Here is a 23140-nt window from a genome sequence, read left to right on the forward strand (position 1 = left end):
CAGCTTTCTTGCAGCAGAAAATTTGGTCTTACCTGTGGTCCCGAGGCTCAGGTTTGCTCGTGGGGTGCTGTCCAGGGGCTCTCTGCAGCGGCAGCAACCAGGAAGACCTGTGCCGCCCCTTCCGGGAGCTTCAGTGCACCAAGGTTCCAGATGGTCTCTGCTTTTTCCTCTGGCGTCCGAGATGTGTGTGCAGGGAGCAGTCTCTTCTGGTTTCCCAGGCCTGTCTGCCTCTCTGAAGGTTTAGCTCTCCCTCCCACGGGATTTGGGTGCAGAGAACTGTTTATCCGGTCTGTTTCCTTCAGGTTCCGGCGGTGTCTCCGGCAGGGGTCCTGCCGCTCCTGGGCCCTCCCCCACGGGAGCCCAGAGGCTTTATACAGTTTCCTCTTGGGCCAGGGATGTGGGCAGGGGTGAGCAGTGTTGGTGGTCTCTTCCGCTCTGCAGCCTCAGGAGTGCCCACCTGACCAGGCGGTTGGGTCTCTCTCTCACCGGGTCTGGGAGCAGAGAGCTGCTGCGGGCCGGGATCCGTGGGTGTGGGACTTCCGGTAAACACAGAACGTGCCCGGTTCTAGAGAAATTCTGCTTCCGTGTGTCCCAAGCTCACCAGGCAGCTTTCTTGCAGCAGAAAATTTGGTCTTACCTGTGTTCCCGAGGCTCAAGTTCGCTCGTGGGGTGCTGCCCAGGGGCTCTCTGCAGCGGCAGCAACCAGGAAGACCTGTGCCGCCCCTTCCGGGAGCTTCAGTGCACCAGGGTTCCAGATGGTCTTTGGCTTTTTCCTCTGGCGTCCGAGATGTGTGTGCAGGGAGCAGTCTCTTCTGGTTTCCCAGGCCTGTCTGCCTCTCTGAAGGTTTAGCTCTCCCTCCCACGGGATTTGGGTGCAGAGAACTGTTTATCCGGTCTGTTTCCTTCAGGGTCCGGCGGTGTCTGTGGCAGGGGTCCTGCCGCTCCTGGGCCCTCCCCCACGGGAGCCCAGAGGCCTTATACAGTTTCCTCTTGGGCCAGGGATGTGGGCAGGGGTGAGCAGTGTTGGTGGTCTCTTCCGCTCTGCAGCCTCAGGAGTGCCCACCTGACCAGGCGGTTGGGTCTCTCTCTCACCGGGTCTGGGAGCAGAGAGCTGCTGCGGGCCGGGATCCGCGGGTGTGGGACTTCCGGTAAACACAGAACGTGCCCGGTTCTAGAGAAATTCTGCTTCCGTGTGTCCCAAGCTCACCAGGCAGCTTTCTTGCAGCAGAAAATTTGGTCTTACCTGTGGTCCCGAGGCTCAGGTTTGCTCGTGGGGTGCTGTCCAGGGGCTCTCTGCAGCGGCAGCAACCAGGAAGACCCCATTTGTCGATTCTTGATCTTAGAGCATAAGCCATTGGTGTTTTGTTCAGGAAATTTTTTCCAGTGCCCATGTGTTTGAGATGCTGCCCTAGTTTTTCTTCTATTAGTTTGAGTGTATCTGGTTTGATGTGGAGGTCATTGATCCACTTGGACTTAAGCTTTGTACAGGGTGATAAGCATGGATTGATCTGCATTCTTCTACATCTTGACCTCCAGTTGAACCAGCACCATTTGCTGAAAATGCTATCTTTTTTCCATTTGATGATTTTGGCTCCTTTGTCAAAAATCAAGTACCCATAGTTGTGTGGGTTCATTTCTGGGTCTTCAAATCTGTTCCATTGGTCGATCTGTCTGTCTCTGTCCCAATACCATGCAGTTTTTATCACTATTGCTCTATAATACTGCTTAGTTCAGGGATAGTGATTCCCCCTGATGTCCTTTTGTTGTTGAGGATAGTTTTAGCTATCCTGGGTTTTTTGTTATTCCAGATGAATTTAAAATTGTTCTGTCTAACTCTCTGAAGAATTGGATTGGTATTTTGATGGGGATTGCATTGAATCTGTAGATCACTTTTGGTAAAATGGCCATTTTTACTATATTAATCCTGCCAATCCATGAGCATGGGAGATCTTTCCATATTCTGAGGACTTCTTCAATTTCTTTCTTCAGAGTCTTGAAGTTCTTATTGTACAGATCTTTTACTTGCTTAGTTAAAGTCACACCGAGGTACTTTATAGTATTTGGGTCTATTATGAATGGTGTCGTTTACCTAATTTCTTTCTTGGCTTGTTTCTCTTTTGTGTAAAGGAAGGCTACTGATTTATTTGAGTTAATTTTATACCCAGCCACTTTGCTGAAGTTGTTTATCAGCTTTAGTAGTTCTCTGGTTGAACTTTTGGGATCACTTAAATATACTATCATATCATCTGAAAATAGTGATATTTTGACTTCTTCTTTTCCGATCTGTATCCCCTTGACCTCCTTTTGTTGTCTGATTACTCTGGCTAGAACTTCAAGAACTATATTGAATAAGTAGGGAGAGACTGGGCAGCCTTGTCTAGTCCCTGATTTTAGTGGGATTGCTTCAAGTTTCTCTCCATTTCGTTTAACGTTAGCAACTGTTTTGCTGTATATGGCTTTTACTATGTTTAGGTATGGGCCTTGAATTCCTTTTCTTTCCAGGACTTTTATCATGAAGGGGTGTTGAATTTTGTCAAATGCTTTCTCAGCATCTAATGAAATTATCATGTGGTTTTGTTCTTTCAGTTTGTTTATGATGGATCACGTTGATGTTTTTCCATATATTAAACCATCCCTGCATGCCTGGGATGAAGCCTACTTGATCATGGTGGATGATTGTTTTGATGTGCTCTTGGATTCGGTTTGCCAGAATTTTATTGAGTATTTTTGCATCGATATTCATAAGGGAAATTGGTCTGAAGTCCTCTTTCTTTGTTGGGTCTTTGTGTGGTTTAGGTATAAGAATAATTGTGGCTTCATAGAAGGAATTCGGTAGTGCTCCATCTGTTTCAATTTTGTGGAATAGTTTGGATAATATTGGTATGAGGTCTTCTATGAAGGTCTGATAGAATTCTGCACTAAACCTGTCTGGACCTGGGCTCTTTTTGGTTGGGAGACCTTTAATGACTGCTTCTATTTCCTTAGGAATTATGGGGTTGTTTAACTGGTTTATTTGTTCCTGATTTAACCTTGGTACCTGGTATCTGTCTAGGAAATTGTCCATTTCCTGCAGATTTTCAAGTTTTGTTGAATATTGGCTTTTATAGTAAGATCTGATGATTTTTTGAATTTCCTCGGAATCTCTAGTTATGTCTCCCTTTTCATTTCTGATTTTGTTAATTTGGCGCACTCTCTGTGTCCTCTCGTTAGTCTGGCTAAGGGTTTATCTATCTTGTTGATTTTCTCAAAGAACCAACTTTTGGTTCTTTTGATTATTTCTATGGTCCTTTTTGTTTCTACTTGGTTGAAATCAGCTCTGAGTTGGTTATTTCCTGCCTTCTACTCCTCCTGAGTGTATTTGCTTCTTTTTGTTCTAGCGCTTTTAGGTGTGCTGTCAAGCTGCTGACATATGCTCTTTCCTGTTTCTGTCTGCAGGCACTCAGAGGTATGAGTTTTCCTCTTAGCACGGCTTTCATTGTGTCCCACAAGTTTGGTTATGTTGTACCTTCATTTTCATTAAATTCTAAAAAGTTTTTAATTTCTTTCTTTATTTCTTCCTTGACCAGGTTATCATTGAGTAGAGCATTGTTCACGTTCCACGTATATGTGGGCATTCTTCCCTTATTGTCATTGAAGACCAGTTTTAGGCCTTGGTGGTCTGATAGCATGCATGGGATTATTTCTATCTTTCTGTACCTGTTGAGACCCGTTTTTTGAGCAATTATATGGTCAATTTTGGAGAAAGTACCATGAGGAGCTGAGAAGAAGGTATATCCTTTTGCTTTAGGATAGAATGTTCTATAAATATCTGTTAAGTCCATTTGGCTCACGACTTCTCTTAGTCTGTTTACTTCTCTGTTTAATTTCTGTTTCCATGATCTGTCCATTGATGAGAGTGGGGTGTTGAAATCTCCTACCATTATTGTGTGAGGTGCAATGTGTGTTTTGAGTTTAGTAAGGTTTCTCTTACGTATGTAGGTGCCCTTGTATTTGGGGCATAGATATTTGGGATTGAGAGTTCATCTTGGTGGATTTTTCCTTTGATGAATATGAAGTGTCCTTCCTTATCTTTTTTGATGAATTTTAGTTGAAAATTGAGTTTATTTGATATTAGAATGGCTACTCCAGCTTGCTTCTTCAGACCATTTGCTTGGAAAGTTGTTTTCCAGTCTTTCTCTCTGAGGTAGTGTCTGTCTTTGTCTCTGAGGTGTGTTTCCTGTAGGCAGCAGAATGCAGCGCCCTCGTTGCATATCCAGTTTGTTAATCTATGTCTTATTGGGGAGTTGAGGCCATTGATGTTGAGAGATATTAAGGAATAGTGATTATTGCTTCCTGTTATATTCATATTTGGATATAAGGTTATGTTTGTGTGCTTTTCTTCTCTTTGTTTTGTTGCCAAGACGATTAGTTTCTTGCTTCTTCTAGGGTATAGCTTGCCTCCTTTTGTTGGGCTTTACCATTTATTATCCTTTGTAGTGCTGGATTTGTAGAAAGATATTGTGTACATTTGGTTTTGTCATGGAATATCTTGGTTTCTCCATCTATGTTAATTGAGAGTTTTGCAGGATACAGTAACCTGGGCTGGCATTTGTGTTCTCTTAGGGTCTGTATGACATCTGTCCAGGATCTTCTGGCCTTCATAGTTTCTGGCGAAAAGTCTGGTGTGATTCTGATAGGTCTGCCTTTATATGTTACTTGACATTTTTCCCTTACTGCTTTTAATATTCTTTCTTTATTTTGTGCGTTTGGTGTTTTGACTATTATGTGATGGGAGGTGTTTCTTTTCTGGTCCAATCTATTTGGAGTTCTGTAGGCTTCTTGTATGCCTATGGGTATCTCTTTTTTTAGGTTAGGGAAGTTTTCTTCTATGATTTTGTTGAAGATATTTACTGGTCCTTTGAGCTGGGAGTCTTCACTCTCTTCTATACCTATTATCCTTAGGTTTGATCTTCTCATTGAGTCCTGGATTTCCTGTATGTTTTGGATCAGTAGCTTTTTCCGTTTTACATTATCTTTGACAGTTGAGTCAATGATTTCTATGGAATCTTCTGCTCCCGAGATTCTCTCTTCCATCTCTTGTATTCTGTTGGTGAAGCTCGTATTTACAGCTCCTTGTCTCTTCTTTTGGTTTTCTATATCCAGGGTTGTTTCCATGTGTTCTTTCTTGATTGCTTCTATTTCCATTTTTAATTCCTTCAACTGTTTGATTGTGTTTTCCTGGAATTCTTTCAGGGATTTTTGCGATTCCTCTCTGTAGGCTTCTACTTGTTTATTAATGTTTTCCTGTGTTTCTCTAAGGGAGTTCTTCACGTCTTTCTTGAAGTCCTCCAGTATCATGATCAAATATGATTTTCTAACTAGATCTTGCTTTTCAGGTGTGTTTGGATATTCTGTGTTTGCTTTGGTGGGAGAATTGGGCTCCGATGATGGCATGTAGTCTTGGTTTCTGTTGCTTGGGTTCCTGCGCTTGCCTCTTGCCATCAGATTATCTGTAGTGTTACTTTGTTCTGCTATTTCTGACAGTGGCTAGACTGTCCTATAAGCCTGTGTGTCAGAAGTGCTGTAGACCTGTTTTCCTGTTTTCTTTCAGCCAGTTATGGGGACAGTGTGTTCTGCTTTCGGGCGTTTAGTTTTTCCTATCTACAGGTCTTCAGCTGTTCCTGTGGGCCTGTGTCTGGAGTTCACCAGGCAGGTCACTTGCAGCAGTAATGTTGGTCTTACCTGTGGTCCCGAGGCTCAAGTTTGCTGGTGGGGTGTTACCTACGAGCTCTCCTCGGCAGCAGCAACCAGGAAGATCTGCGCTGCCCTTTCCTGGAGCCTCCGTGCACCAGGGTTCCAGATGGCATTTGGTGTTTTCCTCTGGCGTCAGAGATGTGTGCAGAGTGCAGTCTCTTCTGGTTTCCCAGGCGTATCTGCTTCTCTGAAGGTTTAGCTCTCCCTCCTATGGGATTTGGGTGCAGAGAACTGTTTATCCGGTAGGTCTCTTCAGGTTCTGGCGGTGTCTCAGACACAGCGGTCCTGCTGCTCTTGGGCCCTCCTCTACGGGAACCCAGAGGCCGTATACAGTTTCCTCTTGGTCCAGGGATGTGGGCAGGGGTGGGCAATGTTGGTGGTCTCTTCTGCTCAGCAGCCTCAGGAGTGCCCACCTGACCAGGCGGTGAGGTCTCTCTCCCACGGGGTTTGGGAGCAGAGAGCTGCTGCGAGCCGGGATCCGTGGGTTTGGGACTCCTGGTAAACACCAGAAGTGCCAGGTCCTAGAGGAATTTTGCCTCTGTGTGTCCTGAGTTCACCAGGCAGTTCTCTTGCAGCAGAAAAGTTGGTCTTACCTGTGGTCCTGAGGCTCCAGTTTGCTCGTGAGGTGCTGCCTACGAGCTCTCTGCGGAGGCAGCAACCAGGAATATCTGCGCCGCCCTTTCTGGGAGCTTACGTGCACCAGGGTTCCAGATGGCGTTTGGTTTTTTCCTCTGGAGTCAGAGATGTGTGCAGAGTGCAGTCTCTTCTGGTTTCCTGTTCATTTTGTTTTATTCTGGTATGTTTGATTTTCTTTAATCTATTATGCAAAGGGTCTATTTTCAATAAAGAAAAAAATAAATGAGCTAAATATAAAAAGTTATAGGAAGCAAAGCAAAAGGAAAAGTTAAATCTTATCTGTCATATAATTTGCTTACATGTGTTTCATATTATATGCACTTTTTCAATTATGAATGTTATATGTAATTGTATGATATTCAAAGAGTATCACAAACTCTGAAAAAGAGCCAGTAAAAAGCAGAAAATGTGTACAAAGAGAAAGTTTGAGGTTAGAGTGGCTGTACAGCACGGCATTTTTTTTTTTTTTTTTTTTTTTTTTTTTTTAGAAATTCAGGACCTATGACTAGAGACTGGTTCAGTTCTGAAACTGTTCATACAATAGGAAATAAAGAACCCTGCTCACTCTTTCCCCTCCCTTCCTTGCAATCATCTTCCTTTATTCTTTTTTTGTGTCTTTATCTCCTCCCACATTAGACTCTTAGCTCTCAGTGTGATGGAAGGCATGTTCCACTGAAATGACTGGACCCTTTAAGCTGGGTCACCTCCCCAGTTTCTGCATCTGTCCATGCTGGGCACCAACCCAGATATCAAACTCAGTACTTGACTGCTTCCCTACTAAGAACCTATTAATAGGAAAGCATTGGAGGACAATTCAGACATCACCGAAGAGTCCTGGTGGGCAGAATAAGATGTTTATACAAGATATATCCAACAAGCAGTTTTAAAACTCCCCATTAGACATCTCTGTTCTTTAAAGTCTCTTGCTCAAAATGTGGTTTCTTGACACTACCTTCATTCCCCTCAACATAACATCCATGTGCTCCCAGTTCCTCCTTATCATTTCCTTTCATAGGGAAAATTTCCTTTCAACTTTGCCACAGCCACTGGCTGCAGCTTGTATATCTAGGCACTTTGTTAGGTGACCCTAGCTCAGGGCTAGTAGCAGCTTTTATTATCTAAGTATGTAGTGACAGTTATGAAAATGTAATTTCATAAGGAGATAACCTCTAAGACCTCATGAAAATAGAGTTGTAGACCTTGAGTATGGTGCCATTGTAACACCCTCAGATTTGTAAATAAAAAAAACTGGCCTTACTCAAGGCAAGAAGATTGATTGCTTTATCCACGTAGCTCTGAAAACCATGCAAGAGATTCTGATAATTCTAGTCCGACTGCACACTGTGCAGCCTGTATCTGGTGAAGTTTGTTTCAGTTTGTGTTTGTTCCTTGTGGCTACTTCTGCTTTTTGGATGTTAAAGCTCATGATTTTTTGCTCAAACTGGAAATAAAGCATGGATAGACAAGAAGAAGAGTAAGTGCAGGTCTCCATTAGCTTTTGCTGCTCCAGTTGTTTCTTTGATAGCAGTGATTGTCAACAGGGGGAGGCAACAAGTGTAATCTTTACAGGCCTCTTGCTCTCTCAGCTATTGAGATCTTGCTTGGCCAGTGCAATGGCTCAGACTTGTATGGTGACAGCCTTCTGGAATTCTGATGATAAAGGTATGTAACCTTTATACCCTTTGTACTTCATTAATTTCAATTTTCCACTCTCTTATTATATCTGTATTTTCTCTTCTCCCTCGCCTGCCCTAGTCATGTAGAACTGTCAGCAGGACAACTTGGGTATCTGACTCTGCTGGACTATACTTAGAAGTCAGGACCCCTAGAAGCTAGAGCTGCTCAGGAGTGAATGCTGGACGTTTGGGCTGCTTAGTGCTACCTGAGTTCTTGAGGACAGAGGTGAGCAGACCACTGTTCCTTCACCTGTCAATTAGTTGTCTGACGGTTTACAGATATGCCTACTGACTGCTTTACTTCAATAATAATGGTTATTCTTGTCCTAGGCTTTCCCTCCACTGTTTTCTGTTAAAGTATATTGAATCATTGAGGTTGAGCATCCTTCTTATGTTGTCTGAGAAGAGGTGTTTGGACCAAACAGATCAAATTCTTGGCACTGGTTCTAGCTGTTTTTGGGGCATCGTAACTATTTATTTGCCCCACCCACAGTCTTGCCTCTTAGCACCAATCACAGCAGTCTCTCTGCTAGACTATCAGTGGAAGTTCCAATCTTCTTTTCAAGGCATTGATGGGTATTAGAGTTCACTAAGACTTTTGATAGCAAAAATGCTCAAACAAAATGTCTTGAAGAGACTTGCTGGGTTATTCAGGTGCCAGAGCAATCAGCTGTAGTCTTTGTACAGTTGTCTTGAAACCTTTGTAGTATTCAAGGCACAATGGTATAAGGATAGTCCAGTTGACTGTCAGATTGACAATTCTTTTGCCCAAGGCAGCCAGAGACACAAGGGATAGTTTAACCACTGATTACTATGGACTCACATTGTTCCATCCCCAATGTCTTTGCTTAGTACAGGAGCATAAACTTGAAGTGCTTACAATATAAAATTAAGAACATTCTCTTTGTACCAACGGTAATCTAAATAGACTTAACAGTGTTTTCTTAGTGCCTGACACTCAACTGGTGCCCATGGAGAGGTGGGCCCCTCTTATCAGCCTTGATATTGTTCATTACATCATGCAGGAATATCTCTTTTTGCCTTTGTATTCTTAAGTCTTTGTTAGGTTCAAAAATGGATGGTGATGTTGCAGTCTGGTTACCATCCTCCCAGTTTTTGGTGTTTGTTGTGACTAAAGCAGCTAAGCCTCTGGAATCAGAGTTCTGCGTGCCCCTCTGAGAGAGTGGGAGATTAACCTCAAAGGAAGTCTTCTAATCAAATCATTTTATGGTACTGCTGAGGAATAGCACTGGATTTCACCCTCTTCTTGTAGGAAATTTAAAAACGACAGTGCACAAACTTCAAGCTGAATATTCATTGGTTTACTGAGCAATATGACATTGATTCTGACTATCTGCATATATATATATATATATGTATATATATATATATATAAAGTGGTAATAATAATATAGATTTATATAGTCTACATGTGTTATAGTTTGGATTAAATGGTTTTTCTCTGTGTTATGAAAGTATCTTAGAAACTAGTGTGTATTTACATAGATTCCTTATCATAAATCCCCGTTCTCTGCAAAGATCAAGTTGATTTGACAATGCAATTTATCACAATATCCATCAAAGAGAGAGAAGGATCAAGACAACAAATTAATATTTTAGACACACAATGTATATTATGGAAATCAGGTTAAAAACAAAAAGGAGGTGGGAGATCTATAGAGAAGACACATGGATGCCTTTCATGAAAAACATAAAATCATTTATCTGGATTCTAGGTCAAAGGTTATCTGTAATCTTTGTTTTTTTCAAACTATTTTGAATAACAGTTCTTAAATGCTTTAACCTCTCTTCTAGCCCACTATCCACTAGAGATAGTGGAAAATAAACAGTAGAATACTGGGGAAGTGGATCTGTTTAGAAATTGTTCTTTGGAGCAAATCCCATCTGTGTTTCAGGAAATCAGCAATTCAGTTCGCAAGGTTTGGCAACTGCAGCTCGATCCACTCACAAACAGTTTACGACTATGCCAGCAGTTCAGTTCAGTAGTGTCAGGGTAACAAACATGGGTGAGCAGCAGTGGCGCCACCTAGCAGACACAGCAATACCTCAGTCAAATTGACTTGAGTCAGCAGGAGGGTCCAGGACCACCAGGAATGGCAGGAGAAATTCTTTGCTATGCCTCTCAACTAAGAAAATATCAGCAAAGACACAGAGGAGCATTGCAAAGCTAGCTATGCAGAAAGCTTCAGTCACTGTCCACTGAATCCTATTTATACTCCCTCCAAAAACCATGTGCCATTCACCAGTCTTTCCTCACTCTGTGTCTTGCCTCGGCATATGAGTCTGTGTTAGCAAAACTCCATGTGAGTCTGTATTAGTTGACATTACTCTGTCGATTATCCTGAGTCTGAGGAAGTGGCAAAAAGCCACTAGAACACTACCAGAAGTTTTCTGGTGCATTTTTTTCTATGGAGTTATGACAAGCAGAGTTCAACAAGGCAATGTAAGGTAAATACAAGTCTGTCATTACCTAAGAATCCCTCATCATGTGTCCTTTCATGTGCTTGCTTTAGCAAAACATCTTTTCACTTGTGTCTGTCTCAACGGAATGTTCTTTGACACAATGAGTTTTCCAAAGAGACCATTAAGTTTCCACTTCAGTTATTAGCTAGAGAACTGGACACATTAGCATGAAGGCCTTTGATCTACTCCAAAGACAACTAACTATGTTGTGACCAGAACACAGAACCCTACAGTTTTTATCCAGGTTATTATTTATGGATCTTTTCCAGTATCAAAAACTCCAAGGTTTTATCATGTATACAACCTCACATTTTCTCTCCAAACAATGACCTGTCCAGAGCTCTGGGTAAGTTTGATTTTAGAATGTGTCTACTGACATATGACCTTGGTCAAGTGTTGAGTTCTGGTTTTCAGAGATTCTGATAGGCCTGTTCAAAATTTTCACAAGGTTGCACTGCTATCATCTAGAGGTCTTGACTGGACTTGTTTTCTCAAAGGGCAGGAAAAATCCTGAGTACAACAGGCGGCAGCAGGGAAATCCTCAGACATAGAGGACAAGATCAACTGGTGAAGGAAGACTAATTAGAAATGAGAAAAAAAACATGCAGTAAGGGAGAGAGAGAGAGAGAGAGAGAGAGAGAGAGAGAGAGAGAGAGAGAGAGAGAGGCAGAGGGCCCCAGGGAGCTGAAGTATCATTGCTCGCTCTCTCTCTCTCTCTCTCTCTCTCTCTCTCTCTCTCTCTCTCAAAGAGACTTTGAGTGGTCTTTGTTCTCAAACTTAGGGTTGGTCAGTTTGAACAAAGACAGGGAGGCTGATAGGCCCACAATTTTTGAGGAAGCATGGACTGATCTGGCCTTGAACTTGTAGAACCAGTTCACTGGCAGGGCTTCTTACTGGCTTCTACCAGGTCTTTAGGGCATAAGTCAGGAATATCAGCAAGAAATAGGAAATTGCTATCATCTCTGTAGCCCTTTTTCTATCTGCCAGCCTGCCAGGTGTATGTCTAATTTCTAGTCCCTCAATGTGACTTTGTCATCTTCAAATTTCACATTTGAGAGCCACTCACTCAAATTACAACAATCAATCCATCAATCAATCAATATTGATATTTTTAGTAAGTATAATTTTGCATTGAGGCATATTCATAGCTAACCTTAGATGTTTGGGGCTTATAGGCTGCAGGTTGGCTATTCCTGTGTACAAGGTGATGCATAACCCATGAAAAGTCATCTAGCACCACTATATGAGGTCATTAAAACTTAAATCTAAACAGCTACTCCCCAAGGGTAATATCAGACTCGAGGATGTATATTTAATAACATGTCTCAAAAAAATTACTCTATTTCTTTACTCTGGCTTAAACCTTTCAGAGACGACTCTGAGCACCTTGCTTTATCTGCCTAATATTTCTAATAAAATGTGTACATTTTCCATAAAAGGTGTGTGTGTGTATGTGTGTGTATGTGTGTGTATGTGTGTGTGCATGTGTGTGTGTATGTGTGTATGTGTGTGTATGTGTGTGTATGTGTGTGTATGTGTGTGTGCATGTGTGTGTATGTGTGTGTGTGTATGTGTGTGTGTGTGTGTGTGTGTGTGTGTGTGTGAAGACATGAAGAACATTCACTTGTGAGCCATAATGAAATGTGGCAGAGCTGTGGAAGGATAGCTGTTCCATCCAGCTGAATTCCCAGACACTTCTGGGTTACGTCACCTCTGTTCTTTTCCTCTCTTGATGGTGAACATGCCAAAACTTTGGATCACATTTGTCAAATAAAGCACTGGTAGGTGGTCATCTGCTTCCGCATGGATTTGTCATTTCATGTCTGCAGCTATGGTGTATTGCAGAGCCAACAGTAGAAGCATAAGCCTTTCTAAGTGGGCAGAGCACTAAATGTTTAAAGTTAGTCAGGGTTAGGTCTAGCACAATTGTCACCTCAAGCAGTACTAGAGAAAATGTCTCACAAAAGGAAGGAGTCTCACAGAACTTCCCTACGTCATGATCTTAGGATTTGTTTCATTAAAAAAAAAGACTTTCTCTGTATGCTTGTGTATGATGCATGCATATATGTGCAGGTGTGTATGGATCACTACATACATGTGGAGGTGAGAGGATATATGAGCTAGTTCTCTCTTTATGTGGGTTCCAGGCATCCAACTCAATTCACTAGGCTCGCACACAAGTGCCTTTGCTCACTGAGCCATCTTGCTCATCTCGTTTCAGGATTTGAAGAAGCAAGTGCCTGGAGACCTGAGGTGTAAGAGAGCAATACCCACTAACTCTATTTTATCCTTAGGCCTCAGATATTTATTCCAGCGTGGAGAATATGATATGCCTATGCTCTTCTTCCCTAGGGCACTCAGCTCGGTTTGTAATAGTTCATCCTTTAATGTAACATCATCAAGTTTCTCCTACATCACCTTCCCAGTCAGACTGGAGACTGTGGCTAGAACAGTGCTTGGCACACAGAGACTTCCCGCTACAGAAAGACAAAGAAGAAATACATACTCACTAGTGTGTATTGATAAGTCAGTGCCAACTGAATGCTAATAGAAGACAAATGATCCATCAGCACATGTAACTGGGGCCCAAAATTACTAATAACTGTGTAGCATGCATTCCTAAATGTCACAGTAAATACAAATTAGCTTTTCTCATCTGATTCATATTCTAAGTAAAATCTGCTCATTTGGAATTTGAGATTGTCAAGATGTTACAGCAAGTACCTGACGTGCAGATGTAATTTGCAGGTATATTTAGAAAAATGGGCTGTGGAATGCACCTCTGTGCAAAACACAGAGTACAGGCTGACCCTTTGAAAAGCAACCAAGTTAGTTAGTTCTTTAGTATGACTATCTTCTCAATGGTGACACAGTTGAAGGCTTATTTTTTTTTTATAGATGAAGCATGGTGGCAACATGAATGAACCACAAATCACTTGGAATTTGAAGAATATTCAAGGTATGGAACAAAAGGTATGATTAGGGAAAGAAAAATACTTTGGTTCCATTGATTCCCTGCTGAATGAAAAAGCGGGTACTCGGACATAAATGGCACCTAGTTGACAAAGCCCAAGAGCTGTTGTGGTAGAGGGAAAGGCAGGGTGTGGAATTGAATCCAATTCCCTTGTGCTGAAAACATCCTTCAGTGGCAATATTTCCTGGCACTGAAGTGGAAAACAAATCACTATTGGAACAGAGAAGAAAGCACCTCTTATCACAACACATCAATAATGCATTCTCCATCGGCCAGATAACAGAGAGGGCATTCTTTACATTTATTTCTGTTCATGCTTAAGAGTTCAACTGATTATTGAGTTTAGTTCAACTTTAAAAAAAAATATCTCAGGGGGTTCTAGTGCAGATGAATCCAATCACTCGGTGTAGCCATCCGAAACACTTAGAATGTAAATGGAAAGGCAAAACAACAAATTATCCCTTGTCCTTTCTGAACATTTTTGCCAGTTCTCTGAATATTTTATTCTTTTAAAAGAATTATAGATTTTTACTTGGTTTAGAAAATGTATTTTAGGAGATGCAGGTTCTTATTAAGATGATATTTCAGGCAATGCATGCCTCGATATGTGACCTATAGGAAATAATATAAGTAATTTTGTGCTACCATTTTGGATTAGTTTTCCTGGTTAAAATAAAACCATTGACTGAGGCCTCACAAAGCAACTGGATAAATCTAGGAGTGGGAGAAGTGCGGGGAAGAGCACACTAATTGCTTGCCTAGTGCCAAACAGTCAGCTATGAAATCAAACATACAAGCAACATTATATAGACTCAACTATTCCTATTTTCATTCCCATGCCCGTTTTTCTAGCAAGGTGCCTTTTTTTTAATGACTCATACATCTAAGCTGAATCATAACATAGTTTTCTCCTAAGGGAAATGACCATTAAGGTGTATCGTTTACATCAACAATCATCTCAACAGATTTAGTAGTACTTGTGCGGTGGGTGCTTGTACATATTGCACCCATGCGTGTGTGTGTATATGTGTGAGTGTGAGTGTGAGTGTGTGTGTGTGTGTGTGTGTGTGTGTGTGTGTGTGTGTGTGTGTGTGTTGGGCCTTGGGTATGCTTGACAAGTGGGCAGCTATCCAGTCCTGTGTTCATGCTTCCATTCTGCAAATACTCTGACTTACTGTTGGGATGTAAAGAGTGAACCTAAACTCATAGGACCTTGATCTTTTTTATAGGAATGGAGGGTATTAAATATTTAAGAGTCGATGAGGTAAAGTTAAGAATGTTGTTCTAGGCATATGGGAAATAGGTTTGCATTCATTGTCTTCTTGATGACTACTTATTACTATATTAGGAGGAAACATTTTTAAAACTATTACTGCTGGGTACTGCAGAACGGGAGTATTATGTCCATGGACAGAGAATGATAAATATAGAGAAAACATATCAGGCTGCAATTAGGGCCATGGTGCCCCATTTTCATGGTACCTGGCCCTGAGCTGTTTGAGAAAGAGGAGGCATTTTCAATAGAAGAATAGGAATATGGAAGGGGCCTGTGAGCTACGGAGACTCCTAAGAAGACAGTGAGCTTTGCCATTTTCTTTTTTCTCCATCTTTATTAACTTGGGTATTTCTTATTTACATTTCAATTGTTATTCCCTTTCCCGGTTTCTGGGCCAACATCCCCCTAACCCCTCCACCTCCCCTTCTATATGAGTGTTCCCCTCCCCATCCTCCCCCCACTATCACCCTGCCCCCAAATTCACATTCACTGGGGGTTCAGTCTTGGCAGGACAAAGGGCTTCCCCTTCCACTGGTGCTCTTACTAGGCTATTCATTGCTACCTATGAGGTTGGAGCCCAGGGTCAGTCCATGTATAGTCTTTGGTTAGTGGCTTAGTCCCTGGAAGCTCTGGTTGGTTGGCATTGTTGTTCATATGAGGCCTCAAGCCCCTTCAAGCTCTTTCAGTCCTTTCTAAGATTCCTTCAACGGGGGTCCCATTCTCAGTTCAGTGGTTTGCTGCTGGCATTTGCCTATGTATTTGCTGTATTCTGGCTGTGTCTCTCAGGAGAGATCTACATGTGGTTCCTGTGAGCCTGCACTTCTTTTTTTTTGGGGGGGGGTTCTAATTGTGTATTCTGTTTATTCTGCAAGTACTTATCTGGTAATTCATAATTTACCAAAACAAGTTTCTATTTGCACAGGCTGCTAACAGATTCATAGTCTGAAGAATTCACAAATAGCTTATGTTCCTCTGTGGGGATCACGAGTTCCCACGAGCTACCAACCACACCCGAGCCTGCACTTCTTTGCTTCATCCATCTTATCTAGTTTGGTGGCTGTATATGTTTGGGCCACATGTGGGGCAGCCTCTGAATGGGTGTTCCTTCTGCCTCTGTTCTACACTTTGCCTCCCTATTCCCTCCCAAGGGTATTCTTGTTCCCCTTTTAAAGAAAAAGTAAAGCATTCTAATCACTGAGAACAATTCTGTCTCTATATTCTGCAATATTTGGACTATAGTAAAGGAGACAACAAGAGGGTTGGTTTGATGTGAGCAAGATCTGGATGCTTATGAATTTTCTAATAAAGCTTGGACTTTGTTGTCAGAGCAACAATATCTCAGTGTACTCTTTAAAGGAATAACTTCATGTTTAGATTACAGACGTTTTACCTGCTCGGTGTAGGGAGATACAGAAAACATGAAAGTAAATGACATTTCCTCATCTCAATTCACTCAGATGTCAGTGCTCTTTTTGATGTAATTCCATTGAATTAGTTTCACTATACTGGCTTCTGTTATTATGGGCATTGCATATTTATCATATAAAATAGAAAAATGCAGATTACTGAAACCAAAATAAAACACCAAAATTTTAGAAATTAACCATACACAGCTGTAGCATCAAGTAGGAAAATTGGCCTTTTACCTACAGAGGGAAATAGCATAAACATTTATTTTAATTCATAAGTCAGGGAAATCCCAAAATCTGTAAGAATTTTTTTCTAAGGGTGAAAGGAAATAGAATAAAGAAGATAATGCTGGAAGACAGATGATTTAGTATACATCTCATTTAGAAGATTTAACTTTGAATCTATGTATATTCTTTACATAATGATAATAAAATTAATATATAAAAGGGTAAAATAGCATGAATGTGTGCCTAAATCTAGACAGAGTTGGAGAAAAATGATTCAAGTATTATTTTAAACAATGACTTACTTTTTCTGGCTGGTGCCTTCTGCAGGGGCAGATCACTAGCTTGACTGCTTCCCTGAAGACACCAGAGGCTGAAGGCATCCCAGGAGTTCCTCTGAACATAGGGCAACTGGGCAACTGACACCACAGTCTGAAGACCTCCCAGGGGCTCCACTGCATGCAGAGCAACTGACCTAACACTCTGAAAGCCTTCCTGGAGACTGCACACAGGACAACAGACCCCACAGTCTGAAGGCCTCCCTGGAGAACACACGGCAACAGCTTGACCGCTCTTCTGAAGACCCCATAGTCTGAAGGCCTCCCAGAAGAGCCACTGCAGGCAGGGCAACACACCACCACATACATGCTCCTATAAAGACCCCATAGTCTGAAGGCCCAACAGCAGGTCTGCTACAACCAGAGCCACAGGCCTACCAGGAGACCTGAAGCATCCCAAGGACACAAGAGGCAGGCTCCACACAGAGACACCCAAACCAGCAAACACCAGGGATAACCAGAGCTACGAGGCAAGTATAAGACCATAAGTAACAGAAGCCTTGGCATCATCAGAACCCAGTTCTTCCACCACAGCAAGCCCTGGATACATCAACACACTTGAAAATCAGGAAGCTGATTTAAAATTCTATCTTATGAAGACATACAGTCCTTTAAGGAGGATATAAATAACTCACTGAAAGAAACACAGGAAAACACAGGTAAATGAATAGAAGCTCTTAAAGAGGAAACAAATACATCCCTTAAGGAAATATAGGAAAACACAAACAGGTGGAGGAATCGAACAAAGCTATCCAAGACCTAAAAGTGAAAGTAGAAACAATAAAGAGAACACAAATGGAGGCAAACCTAGGAAAGAGGTCAGGAATTACAGATATAAGCAACACCAACAGAATAAAAGAGATAGAAGAGAATCTCAGGTGTAGAAGATACCTTAGCAGATGTTGGTACAACTGTCAAAGAAAATTCAAAACATAAAAAACTTCTAACCCAAAACATCCAGGAAATCCATGACACAGTGGAAAGACAAAATCTAAGAATAGTAGGAATAGAGAGGAGCAAACATTCCCAACTCAAAGGACCCAGAAATGTCTTCAACAAAATCATAGAAGAAAACTTCTCCAACCTAAAGAAAGAGATGCCCATAAATATACAAGAAGCCTATAGAACGCCAAATAAATTGAACCAGAAAATAAAATCCTCTTGTCATGTAGTAATCAAAACACTAAATGCACAGAAGAAAGAATGTTAAAAGCTGCAAGAAAAAAAAGGGCCAAGTAACTTATGAAGGCAGACCTATCAGAATTACACCAGACGTCTCAACAGAGACACTAAAAGCCAGAAGAGCATGGATAGAAGTCATGCAGACTCTAAGTGAACACAAATGCCATCCCAGGCAAAATTATCAATCAATATAAATGGAGAAAACAAAATATTCCAAAATTCCAACCAAATTCAAACAATATCTAGCTATCAACCTAGCCCTACAGAGGACTCTAGAAGGAAACTTCTAATACAAGAATGATACCTACACCAAAGGTAAAAAAACAAGATATTAATCATCTTAAAACAAGTCCAAAAGGAGAGAATCACATGAACATAATGCTACCTACAAAAATAAGCAAAACAGTAGCTAACAATCATCTGGCTTTAATATCTCTGAATATCAATGGATTCAACTCACCTACAAAAAGACATAAGCTAACAGACTGCATATATAAACAGGATGCAGCATTTTGCTGCATATAAGAAACATACTTCAATAACAAAGACAGACACTACCTCAGAGTAAAGGGCTGGAAAAAAAGTATTCTAAGCCAATGGTCCCAAGAAACAAACTGGAGTTGTCATCCTAATATCCAATAAAATAGTCTTTCAACCAAAGGTTATCAAGCTAGATAGGTAAGGATACTTCATAGTCATCAAAGGAAAAATCTACGAAGATGAACTCTTAATTCTGAACATCTATGCCCCAATTGCAAGGGCATCCACATTCAGAAAAAAAACTTTACTAAAGCCCAAAACACATATTGAACCTTACCCAGTAATAGTGGGAGACTTCAGCATTCCACTCTCACTAGCAGACAGGTCATTGAAACAGAAAATGAACAGAGACTCAGTGAAACTAATAGAAGTTATGAACCAAATGGATTTAACAGATATCTACAGAACATTTTACCCTAAAACAGAAGAATACACTTCTCAGCACTTCATGGCACCTTCTCTAAAATTGACCATATAATCTGTCACAAAACAGGCCTCAACTGATACAAGAAGATTGAAATAATAGCATGCATCTTATCAGATCACCATGGCCTAAGGCTGATCTTCAATAACAACAAAACAACAGAAAGCCCACATACCTATGGAAATGGAACAACTCTCTAGTCAATGACAACTTGGTCAGAGATGAAATAAAGAAAGAAATTAAAGTCTTCCTGGAATTCAATTAAAATAAGGACACAGCAGACCCAAACTTATAGAATAGAATGAAAGCAGTTCCAAGAGGAAAATTCATAGCACTAAGTATCCTGGTAATGAAATTGTAGAGATCCTACACTAGCAACTTAACAGCACTGAGAGCTTTAGAACAAAAAGAAGCAAATACACCCAAGAGGAGTAGAATGCAGGAAATAATCAAGCTCAGGGCTGAAATCAACCAAATAGAAACAAAGAGAACTATGCAAAGAATCAACAAAACCTAAAGCTAGTTCTTTGAGAGAATCAACAAGATAGATTAAACCCCTAGCCAAACTAACTGAAGGACCTAGAGAGAATATCCAAAGCAAGACATAAGAACAGAAACTGAGGAAATTAAAAAAACAAAAAACAAAAAACAAAAAACAAAAAACCAACCAGATCCTACTACAAAAGCCTATACTCAACAAAACTGAAAAAAATCTAGATGAAATGGATGATTTTCCAGATTCATATCTCCTAAGGAAATAGAAGAATTGATTAAAAATCTCCCAAGCAAAGAAAGTTCAGGGCCAGATGGCTGTAGTGCAGAATTCTACCAGACCTTCAAAGAACACCTAATAACAATATTCCTCAAACTATTCCATAAAATAGAAACAGAAAGAGTACTATCTAATTCATTCTATGAAGCCACACAAGGACCCAACAAAAAATAGAACTTATGGATATTAAGGAAAAATACTCAATAAAATTCTTGCAAGCTGAATCCAAGAACATATCAAAACCGTCATTTACCACAATCAAGTAAGCTTCATCCCAGGTGTGCAAGTCTGGTTCAATATATGAAAATCCATTAATGTAATCCACTATATAAACAAAATCAAAGAAAAATATCATACGATCATCTTCTTAGATGCTGAAAAGCATTTGGCAAAATATAACACGCCTTCATGTTAAAAGTATTGGAGAGATCAGGAATTCAAGGCCTTTATCTAAACATAATAAAAGCGATTTACAGCAAACCAACAGCCAATATCAAATTAAATGGAGAGACACTTGAAGCAATTGCACTAAAATCGGGGGGCAAGACAAGGCTTTCCACTCTCCCCATATCTATTCAATTTAGTACTCGAAGCCCTAGCTAAAGCAATAAGAAAACAAAAAGAGGTCTAGGGGATACAAATCGGAAGAGAAGAAGTCAAGGTATCACTATTTGTAGATGATATGATATGATATGATATGATATGATATGATATGATATGATATGATATGATGGTATACATAAGCAACCCCCGAAATTCTACCAGAGAACTTTTTAAACTGACAGACAACTGGTAAAGTAGCCAGATAAATAATTAACTCAAATAAATTAGTGTCCTTCCTTTATTTAAATGATAAAGAGACTCAGCAAGAAATTAGGGAAAGGACACTCTTCACAATAGCTACAAATAATATAAAATATCTTGGGGCAACTCTAACCAAACAAGTGAATGATCTGTATGACAATAACTTCAAGTATTTCAAGAAAGAAATCAAAGAATATCTCAGAAAATGGAGAGATCGCCCATGTTCCTGGACTGGCGGAATTAATAGCAAAAATGGTCATATTACCAAAGGCAATCTACAGATTCAACACAATTTCCATCTAAATCCCAACACAATTCTTCAAAATTCTCAAATTCATCTGGAAAAAAAACAGGATAGCAAAAACAATTTTTAACAATAAAAGAACTTCTGGGGAGATCACTATTCCTGACCTCAAGCCATACTACAGAGCAATAGTGATAAAAACTGCATGGTATTGGTATAGAGACAGACATGTTGATCAGTGAAATAGAATTGAAGACCCAGAAAGAAAATCACACACTGACAGACATTTGATCTTTGACAAAGAAGCCAAAAATATACAATGTAAAAAGAAAGCATCTTCAATAAATGTTTCTAGTCTATCAGTCTGTACATAGAAAAATTAAAATAAATCCATATTTGTCACCTTGCACAAACTCAAGTCTAAGTGGATCAAGGACCTCTACATACAACCAGATACATGAATCTAATAGAAGAGAAATTAGGAAAGAGCTTTGAATTCATTGGCATGGAGGGAATATTTTCTAAACAGAACTCCAATGGCTCCGGCTCTAAGATCAAGAATTGATAAATAAAACCTCATTAAACTGTAAAGCTTTTGTAATGCAAAGGACACAGTCAATAGGACAAATTGGCAACCTACAGATTGGGAAAAAAAAACAACAACCCTTCACTAACCCCATATCTGATAAAGGTCTAATATTCAAAATATTCAGGAAGCTCACCACCAAGAAACTAAACAACCCAATCAAAAAATGGGATATAAAACTAAGCAGAGAATTCACAACAAAGGAATCTTGAATGGCTGAGAAGCACTTAAAGAAATGTTCATAGTCCTTAGTTATCAGGAAAATGCAAATCAAAATGACCAGGAGATTCCACTTTATACCAATCAGAATGGCTAGGATCAAAAACTCAGGTGACAGCACATGTTGGGAAGGAAGTGGAGAAAGAGGAACACTCCTCCATTGCTGGTGGAATTGCAAAGTGGTACAACTACTCTGGAAATCCATATGTATACTCCTCAGAAAATTGGAAATAGATATACCTCGGCTATAACATTCTTGGGCATATACCCAAAAGATGCCCCTCCATGTCACAGGGCATGTGTTCCACTATGTTCATAGCAGTCTTATTTGTGATACCTAGAAGCTTGAAACAACCCAGATGTCCCAAAATGGAAGAATGGATACAGAAAATATGATTCTTTTACACAATGAAATACTACTCAGCTTTTAAGAACAAGGCCATCCCAGGTTTTACAGGAAAATCTGAATTCTAAATGGATATATCAAGATGCCAATATTATGAAGAATACTAAGATATTGTTCTTTTCTGTAGAGGAAATGGAGGAGAAGTGGATATGGGGAAGTAGGGGGAGGTTGGGGGAGTGGAAGGAGGGAAAACTGTGGTTAGGATGTATTGTAAGAGAAAAGAATCTATTTTTAATAAAAAATTTGAAAGATAACGAGAAACCATGGTTTTAGGTGTGAAAATAAGAAATTTATTTTTAAAAAGTTTTATATTTATGACTGACACATTTATTAATAAAGTGCTGCAATACATTTTTCAAAAATGTATTTTTGGTAGGAATGATGGAGATAAAAATGAAACAAGATATGCTTCGCTTAGAATTATTGAAGCTTAAACAATGGATGCTTGCAGTCCCTTGTACCATTCTTTGTATTCTTATACTTCCATTGTGAACAGACACACACATACACACACAGACACACTCACACACAGACACACACACACACTCACACACACACAGACACACTCACACACAGACACACACACAGACACACTCACACACAGACACACACACACTCACACACACAGACACACACACACAGACACACACACACACTCACACACACAGACACACTCACACACAGACACACACACAGACACACTCACACACAGACACACACACACTCACACACACAGACACACTCACACACAGACACACACACACACACACACACACACACACACACACACACTAGGAGGCTTCATATGCTTAAGCTGAAGAGATTCCCCATAGTGTGTTTTGAGGACTCCCTGTAAGAAATTCCCCTTTATCTTGACCTATTGGAGACTAGGCAGTTTACTTTTGCAGAGTTAGCAAACACGTTTCAGTGACTAATTATATTCATGAATGTGTGTCCCTGTGTAAGTTGCTTGTGAATGCATTCTGTGTTCATGTGTATACCTGTGGAGGTCATGACACAACCTTGGGTGCTGCTCATCAGCTTCCACCTTGTTTGAGACAGGGTCTCCTTATTGATCCCTGTTCTGTATGCCAGGGTAGCTGGCCCGAGTACAGAAGGTTGTTCTGTTTCTACCTTCCATCTCACAGAAAGCAGTAGTAGTACAGATTTTTGCTACCACACAGGGCTCATGTCTCTGAGGAATTCAAACTA

At 40.5% G+C, this 23140-nt stretch overlaps 1 pseudogene; it reads right to left on the reverse strand.

The window, feature by feature from the left end:
- Krt18-ps6 (keratin 18, pseudogene 6) overlaps positions 1 to 23140 on the reverse strand; it is a 79035-nt pseudogene that overhangs the window by 42103 nt on the left and 13792 nt on the right.

Source organism: Rattus norvegicus, chromosome 17, assembly GCF_036323735.1.
Source record: "Rattus norvegicus strain BN/NHsdMcwi chromosome 17, GRCr8, whole genome shotgun sequence".
NCBI classification, from domain to species: Eukaryota; Metazoa; Chordata; class Mammalia; order Rodentia; family Muridae; genus Rattus; species Rattus norvegicus.